Raw genomic sequence first — 9,335 nt, 5'->3', positions numbered from 1 at the left:
GAGATAAATTGGAATTTTTTTTTAAATAGAAAAGAAAAAAAAAGAGAGACACAGAAAGGAGGAGTTAGTGAAAAGATTTGCTCTTTTCAAAATTGAAGCAGTCCAGTCATAATCAGCAGGGCTTTGGAGTTTGGGTTTTGGGGGTTTTTTTTGTTTGGTTTTTTTTTTTTTTTTTGAGGGGGGGAATGGTTAATGTGAAAAAAGAAGCATTGAAAATTACTCAAATTAGTTGCAATTACTCTAAAACAATATGTACTTTGGACAAAACACTGTCATCATTGTCAAAAGTATCTCATCTGCAGAATTGCTGCTTTCAGCCAGGTCTACAAAAGTAAAGAGATTTGTCAAAACATGACAAATCTCACTTTTGCTTGTCAGCTTTCATTTCCAGCTACAGGGCTCCTGTGAGTTTAAACTCCAGGAGAGGAGCAAATATTGTTGATATTGGCTTTGAGATATATTATTTAATTTGTTTATTATACAATATATTCTCCACTCCTCAGCTTTGTAATAAAAAAAAAATCTTTTTTCAAAAAATAAAAGTTTTTCAACCAAATTTATTTGCCTCTGCAAAGTTCTAGCCTCATCCCTTTAAGCTGACCAAGTTCATTCATTGAATGTTAAATGAGAGACAATAAAGTAAACAGTTTGTGAATTGCCTATAAAATAACCTCTGCTAGTCAGCGAATACATAGTAAATAGTAAAACACATTTCCAAAAAATTAATTCCCTTCTCTCATGGATTTAATGGGCCTTGACATTGTTCATGTAGGCAAAGCTTGTGAATCACTAGGAGCAGAGAACAAGGAGCTGGCTCCTTCATGAATATTATCTGCAATGAATTATTCAGTCAACCATATTTATGGCCACCTGTGATGAAAATGGGCTACTAATTCCAATCAGCATTAAATTACCTTCCCTCCCTATCCACACTGATGGTCAGAGAATATTGATGAAAACATCTACTGCAGCATTTAATGTTTATTTAATTAACAAGTGCTCCACTTGCTAATTGCAGGGTTCCTTCATGAATCACGGTAACACTGTTTAAATCCCATGAAGGTTATGTGATTTCTCGGGTTCATTTCCAATGCACATTCACCAAAATCAGCCAATTCCATTCCAACAGTGCAACTATTCCCTCAAAAAACTCAGTTAAATGAAGAATGTGGTAAGTTATGAAAAGAGTGCATTGAGCATTTGAGTGTATTTATGAACAAGTGTCACACATGGAGAGAAATGGGAGTCAGTAAACTGGCAGGATTTTGGCCTTAAACTTACAACTCATGTACTCAGTGAGCATAAACATACTCAAAAAGAGGAAAGATTACTGTGGTAGCTATCAGTAAGAAATTATTATTTTGACAAGCCCACAATGGGTAAGATTTTATACACATATAGTAATAGTAATATGTAATGTATATGTATACACATATAGTAATAGTCCAAAAGTAGAGTTGTGGCTTTTGGAGTGGAGAAGCAGGAAAAAAAGAATTCAACAATCCTAAGCTTTGCAGTCACTAAAAAGTGTGAGACACTTAATTGGAAAACCATTTGGGGGAAACCTTTGCACTTTTTGGTTTATTTTTATAGGGTTTTTTCCCTTATTATTAGATTTTTGAAGACTGTAAAAGGTATTTTCTTAGATTTGCTATTAGAAACTTCAGCGTTTCTGAGTTTTCCAGTGGAAATTATATTGCCCAATTAACAGAAAGGCCCCAGGAGGCCTGCTATATGTAGGCATAGAGAGACAAGCTTCCAATGTTCCTTTGATCTTGTCGCAGATATCTCAGAAGGGTTAGTCAGCCAACCACTCATTCATCATGTGCTTTGTTCTCCAATCAGAAAAGCATAAAGAAACAGTGGTTCGCAGCGTTGCGTTCTTTTTCCCAGTCGCGGGTGGCTCGGGGAGTCCAGCCAGGCTCAGTGTATCACCCAGGAGTCCAGGGCAACCACTGGTTTGGAGGCTCTAGCGCTGAGCCTCTGCATGGGCTGCCACATTCTGTAACCGATGCTGGGAGGATGTGAAGAGGCGAAGGAAGGCACACCCTGCCCTGCGGTTGGCTGGAGAACTTTTATTGCTGCGTGGTGGCTGCAGTGGAGAGCAGTGTCTGTTCCCGGCACCTGCGTGGACAAGATGGCGGTGAGACAAAGGAGCACATGGAGTTTTATAGGGGGTGGGCAGATAAGGGTGGAAGCCCCCTCGCCCAATGGGGACAGGCAATAGGGGAGTGACATGGACCACGGCAACCAACAGGAACACACAACAGGGGTGTGCACAGGGTTCCAGGATGAATGGGATTGCAGGGATGGGGTGACTGGCACAGAAGTTTCAAGAAAAAACAGGGGGTGGTTACAAGACTGGCATAGGAATGCTCCAATGGTAAGTGACCCAGAGCAAACCATCACAGGGGGAACACAGGGGTACACAGAACCAACTAACTAACATTATTAAAATTCCTAATTAAACTCAACCCAGGATGCAACAGTGGTTGAGATGAGGGAAAGACATCAGGTGAAACCAAGTGCTCAGCTCAATCTTATGTCAGAGACTTTCCACAGTGATGGTATTTTGTCAAAGTGAAATGCAGGAGCTGTAATAAGGGTGCAAAACCGATTGGACAGCAAAGCATAAACAGAAAGTCACAACCTGGAAGCCACCAGCTGGAGACCACTCCAATGGCTGATGGAGTGGTCCATCAGCCAATCTGATGGCTTAAGGTGGCAAGTTTCAGAGTTAATTAAATCCCTTACATTTCAATTGCACTGGAGGGTCACAAGAACTGTCATGGACTGTCATAGCCACCACATAAGGCCAATTCTCTGCTGAGTATGCTTCAGACAAATAGATATTTTGGAATTATAAACTGAGGATTAGGGTCTGACCAGGTGAACACAGAATGTAATAAAAAGACTCATTAGATTTCCCTGGGGTGTATAAACACCAGGATGGACAGAGTCTGGAGCTGATGCTGTTGCCTACCCCTCTGCAACAGGCAACCTCCTCTTCAGAGTACAAGAGGTAATAAAGCAATCCGGGATCAAAACATCTCCACATTACAGTCAAACTACTCTAATTGTTGTCTGGAGACAACAATTGCTCTACTCTAATTGCAGACTAGCAGGTCCCACTATTTAGTTTTTCTGTCAGCACACAGTAGAAATCTGTATTGCAGTTAGAAGAACCAGGATAGTAACTTCTATGTGCAAGCCCGTATACATAAAGGCAGCAAAGAACTATACAGTACATCGAAGTATTTCAAGACCACGAAGACAAAAGCTGTTAGCCTGGGAGGAAAATACATGATGTTGTAAATTTACTTTTACTGCGCAAAAAGGCTGTAAGGGGCCACTAAAGGCCAGGATGTCTTATAAATAGTATGCCACAGACTCATACACTGGAATTTTTTAATGCAGGCTGCAAGATAAACAAGGTTTGTACCAAGAGTTCTAAATTTGTTTTGACTAATGAGGCATATAGGTTCAGATTGGCTGGATTGCCTAAGAATTTAAAACAAATTCCCAATGCATTTGCTGTGAAGATTTCAGTAATTTATTTCATGCACAATCAAATCTAGAGACTCCCTTCAACTAGTCACTCAAAACAAAAAAGAATATGAAGCAGGCAAGTGAAGCAATGTTGCAGTCAAATGCACCACAGGCTGTCCACAGTGACACCTAGGTCAGCTGCACACAAGCATATCATTTGAGCATTTGAATCTGTTCCACCGTTTACTTCAGCTTTGGCAAAGGCAGAAAGAAAACTGATGCTGTGTAACTCCACAAGTCAAGGAAAGCCATTGTTTCTGCTCTTTGCTGTTGCTTAATATCTGCAGTAAACAAATCAGAAAAATAACAAATGGGACTATTGCCTTTTTTTTTCTGGGCAGAAGAAACAGCTTCCATTTATTGGTAAGAGATGTCTTACCAATATTAAGTGAATTAAAAGAAACACAACAAATTTGAAATAATAAATTGCATTCTGTGTGCCTTATGCATGCATTTGGCTGCAAAGCATTTCTTGGTCTCTTTTCTCCCATGTGGCAAGAATCCATCTCCCAAAACAGAAAGGCAGTAGGTGCATACATCCGGATTTTCCAAGAGGAAAGCTTAAATTACATCACACTTGCAGTAAAAGTTTGTCCAGAGGGATTCAAATTGCATTCACCATGGAGTCCTCATGCAACACGATGGCCCTGCATATCCAATCAATACCAGGACATGGTCAATGGCTGTCTGATCGCCTTTGGCTGCAGAACTGCACAAGGAATCAGACTTGATTGGATGCAGACACACAGACATCTGCATCTCTTCTCTCCTTCCATGGAGGTACACTTTTCAAATTAACAGGATGAACTGAGTTTACAAGGCAAGAAGGCATCTACAGAGGTTAACAGAAAATTGTATTTAACACAGAAGATTTAAGATACTGAATAAATAAATTCTCTCTCTAAACAGTATTCTTACCAGATTTTTGCATATATACTTCCAGCCATCCATCTATAAGAAGGAAATAGATAAACAGGGGTGTTGGTGTTTGAAGAAACAGACAGAACACTGGTAACTTCTTTAGAAAAGTAATATTTACATAAGAGGCACCAGACTTGCAAAGTCAGGAAATAACTGTGGACTTTATGTGATTAGGAGGTATAAATCACAAATAAAATCAGAAATTATACTCACATATATATTACAAAGGTGAACTGCTCAGCTCACAAAGCTTAAACTACATTAACATACTTAAATCAGAATGCGCCTATTTGTTAGCCAGCACCCAGTGAAATACACTTTCCGGACCAATACTAGCAACCCTAGACACTTTTAAAATATTGTGAAACACCTACCACCAAATATTGTGAAACACCTACAAACCCTTCCACACTCTCTCATAGGTGGTCTCATGGAGGTGTGGATCCTGTCTCAATGTTCCCCCAAAGATGCACCATCACAACTGATAGTTTTATCCCTGACTATTCAGTATCCTGTCTTTATGCACTGAAAATTTATATCTGTCATTCAGGTAAAGCAATTTTTGTTCCATCAAACAAAATGCATCATTTTGAGCATCCCAAAATAATGCAAACAGCCAAGCTGCTGCATAGATGTGACAACTCTCACACTCGGGACACACATTTGGATAGCCATACAATCTGTGCAAGGCACACTGCTGGCACGCCACTGACTGGATCCTGAAGAAAAGCTCCTCTCCTGTTACTAGAAACCTAAATAACTGATTTAGTATTAAAGATTTAAATTAGATTACTATTTCTATCATCCTAATGACTATATATTTTAAGCTCTAATTTTCTGTAAAATGTTTTGATGTCAAAACCAACAACCCAGTAAAAAGCCATATGCTATGTACCCTACACTGGATTGTCCTGAAGCTCTCTGCTATTTACTGACATTGTGACACTTCTGGTCTCCACAGTACTGAGCAGATCTAGGATTTGGTGATTTGACCAAGAGTTATTACAATCTTACAATATTGTTTGCTTTTTCATGAGGAAAATGTATTAAAACAAAATTGTAAATTAGAAACAAAAGGAATTTTCCTTCATGGCACCTTTCTTTTTCCACTACCATACTCTTTCTTTACAGCTAAGTGCTGTAGCTCATAAATCCTCTCCCAAGATCACCAAACTTTAAGTGTCTTGAAAACTGTTTGACAAAAGTACATAGATAAATTGGCCAAGTCTGTCATGCACTATTATTGTTCTCAATTCATCAGATGCAAGAAGTAATTCTTTAGTGAATAAATACCCCAATTTCTGCTGAAATGTTTACAGTTCATGATAGCATCTGTTATTAACAGGATTCCCATAATTCACCAAAAATGAAATAATCATTAATCAGATCAAAAAACTTTAGCACTCATAAATCACTAAAAAGTGCTATTCAACTTAAGTTCCTCTATTAACACTTAACACAATGTGGGATTTAAACCAACTGCTTTGTAAGAAAAGACTGTAATGCAACTAAATACTTCCATTTCTTTTTGGAATTGCTCTTCTTCTCAAAGATTGAGATTATGAGCATGATGAAAAGATATTCCACTTTGTGGCTTCAGATAAAATATTAGAGTGTATCGCATTTCATCTCGTACCTGTCAATACAACAATATTTATTTGAGGAAATGTGGCTGGCAGGTATAAAATCATCCTTAGTAGACCATACAGAGTTTGTGAAGAAATGGTGGGTAACACAGAGGAGGGAGCAGGGGAATGCACAAAGGCTTTTAGTCCAACTCCTTTACCTCTTATACCTGTCAAACCATCCCTCTCTCTCCAGCCTTGCCAATGTTAAACCATGAGCATTTCATATTTGTGTGCTTCCACTGTACACAGACTAGCTCAGTCATAACCAAAATCTGCCACATTTTAATGCTCTCTTCTGAAATGTTTCCAGTATTTTTCTTCCAGATGAAAGAACATTTCTTTATTAGTGCTTGTTCAAAGAAACAAGCAATTTCAAATAAGAAGGGCATCAGCTAGAAATAAATGGAGGCAAATTATTGCTATTTGATTTGCTGTCTGAAAATATTGAAATGGAAACAGAGGGGTTCACAGTACAAGTGCATTTTGTTTCAGTTTGAAATTATGTCTAATCCTCATTAAATATGGCTCAAGGTAGGAACTGGAAATGTAACCCACTTAACTGTGATGTTTTGGAAGAAGGTTAGATATTACAAAGGAAAACTCCTTTCCTGGCTTTCTTTAAAAACTGTTCTGCCTTAATAGGGACAATTTTGGGAAGACAACTGCGGCTTTGCTTTGTTCTTCCCCGGTCCTGGGCAGCTCTGGAGAGCCCGGCTAGGGCGCTGCTTCTCAGCAGGATGCAGGGCTGCCACTTGCTCCCGGGCGCTGCTGTCTTCCATGCACCAGGGTGGGGCTGGCCACTTCTGCCGTCGGCATGAGGGGCGAGACAAAAAGGCAAAGAAATTGTCCACTCTGTCCGCGTGGTCAGCTGGAGAGCTTTTATTTGCTGTGAGGAACTGCTGTGGAGAGCCACCCTAGCGCCGTGTGGACAAAATGGCCCCGAACAAAGGAAGGCATGGGGTTTTATAGGGGTCAGGCTGAGGGAGGCGGAAGCCCCCCTCGCCCAATGGGGGCAGGCTATGGGGGAGTGACGTGGACCAGGGTAACCAACGGGGACGCGACAGGGGCAAACACAGGCTCCAGGGTGAATGGGGTTGCGGGAGCACGGTAACAGACATCGAACTCTCCAGAGTGGACAGGGGGGTGGTTACAGGACTGGCATGGTGAGCTCCAATGGTAAGTAACCCAGAGTGGACCACCGTAGGGGGGGAAACATAGGGGGTGGACAGGGGTACACAGAACCAGCTAACTAACACATACTAGAACCCCTAATCTGAACCCAAACCTGGGATGCAACAGACAACTGTACATCAAATAAAGCTATTTCTGGCTTACATACTTGTAATATTTGCACAGAAAAGTGAACTGTACTTTTAAAGGATAGAAACTAAAGTATAGAAGGAAAATTCTTCCCTTAAGGCAAAGAAACTTTCAGAAGAATAAATTAACTAAAAATTTCACCCCTGCCTATGCATTGTCTCCAGTTAAAGCAGTATTCAAGACCAAAGCAAAGTGAGGGAATCTATTTTGCTCCTTATTATTCATTCTTTTGGAAGGACAGGATCAAATATCTTCTTATATGTGCAATGTTACCACACCACAGCATAGCTCCATAAGTCTCCATCCTACAACCCAAACCACAGGTTTATGCACCCCAGCATAGGCTCAGGAATTACAATGAAACTTTGAAAGGGTCAAATCAGACACACTGAGAGATCATTTGGATAACTGTGACTGGCCATTCTTCTACATCTTGTTTGAAATTTTTATCTTTCAGCGGGAATGAGAAAATATTTTTCAAAGAAGGAACAAACTGTATACTCACATGAAAACAAAACAAAACTAAACACTGAGTGAGGAAGCTAAGGAAATTGTAATAGCTGAAACCTCTTCTTTTTTTTTTTTTTTTTTTTTTTTTTCAATAGGCCAGATGTCAGTTTTGGAAAAGTTTCAACTGTAAAGAAAGCCTATTCAAAAGGGACAAAAAAGCCCAAACAAAAACAGCTGCAGTTGCATGAATTCTTAAAGAAAGAAGAATTTCTGCAAAGAATTATCTGACATGTAACTGTAGTGCTCAAGAGTAGAACAGCTGGTATGGACTGATCACAGAGGCTGAACTCTTTCAGTTTCCTCACAATGTACTTGAGTCACTTTCTGCAGTTTAGCATGGGACTTCGGGTAGAGTGCAAAACATCACCTGTCATTGTGACAACCAAAGATTTTCATGGATTTCTACAGCATCCAAGCACTCCAGAAATTGAAGAAAGTTTGGTCGTCCCCTAAGACATCTCCCAAATCTCTCCCTAAATGCTGCTGCCAGTAAAATATTTGCATATTGAGGCTTCTTAACTGCACTCTAAAAAAGGGTAACAGGGCATTAGGGGATGATACTGTCTCCTTTTGTATCATCATCCAGTGATGATACTTTCATTGTTAATTTGCATTTCCTTAACATTAACACTATTCCCTATCTCTTGCACTGCCTGTTTAAAATATAAGACACTTGATGCATATCTATTTCAGATAATATAAAACCAGCTACCAAGTTAAAGCTCCTGACATTTGCAGATATCAGCCTTTCTAAACAAGCTCTCTGTCATCTACCACACAGATCACGTTCCTTTGCTCCCCAGTAAAAATCTCATCATAATTAGCTTTTGATAAATCAAATGCCATCATTAACAAAATGTAATGAGTAACTAAATATCTCATAATGCTCTCATTGGCATTTATATAGATTAAGGAACAGAAATGACAAAAACTTTGACATTTACACCAGTTTAAAGGTCTGGTATCTATGGAAGTGAAATACAACTGAAGGTACATATTCTCTCTCTCTCTCTCCCCCCCCCCCTCCATTCATACATATATATATCTATCATATGTATATCTTATATTATATATAAAATATTTTATATATAATATAAAAGCTATATGTACATATATTTTATAAATACTTGTTTATTTATGCATTATACGTATATATTTTTATATATTATATATTATATATATTATATATATTTATATATATAGATATATATAAAGTTTTCTTTAACAGTTCCTTTCTCAGGGGGCTATATAACCAGACAATCACTGTATGTTGACATGAAACCTAATTTTTTTAGAGGTTACCTAGAACATGAAGTGTCCTTGGATGTTTCACTGGGTCATTGTGCAAAGTTTTCTGTACAAGTTTATCCTATATGGCAACTCTGGGCATTTATCCATTCCAAGGAT

The sequence above is a fragment of the Vidua macroura genome, chromosome Z, assembly GCF_024509145.1.
Source record: "Vidua macroura isolate BioBank_ID:100142 chromosome Z, ASM2450914v1, whole genome shotgun sequence".
Lineage (NCBI taxonomy): Eukaryota > Metazoa > Chordata > Aves > Passeriformes > Viduidae > Vidua > Vidua macroura.
The sequence above is the reverse complement of the archived record's forward strand: the minus strand, read 5'-3'. Positions refer to the sequence as shown.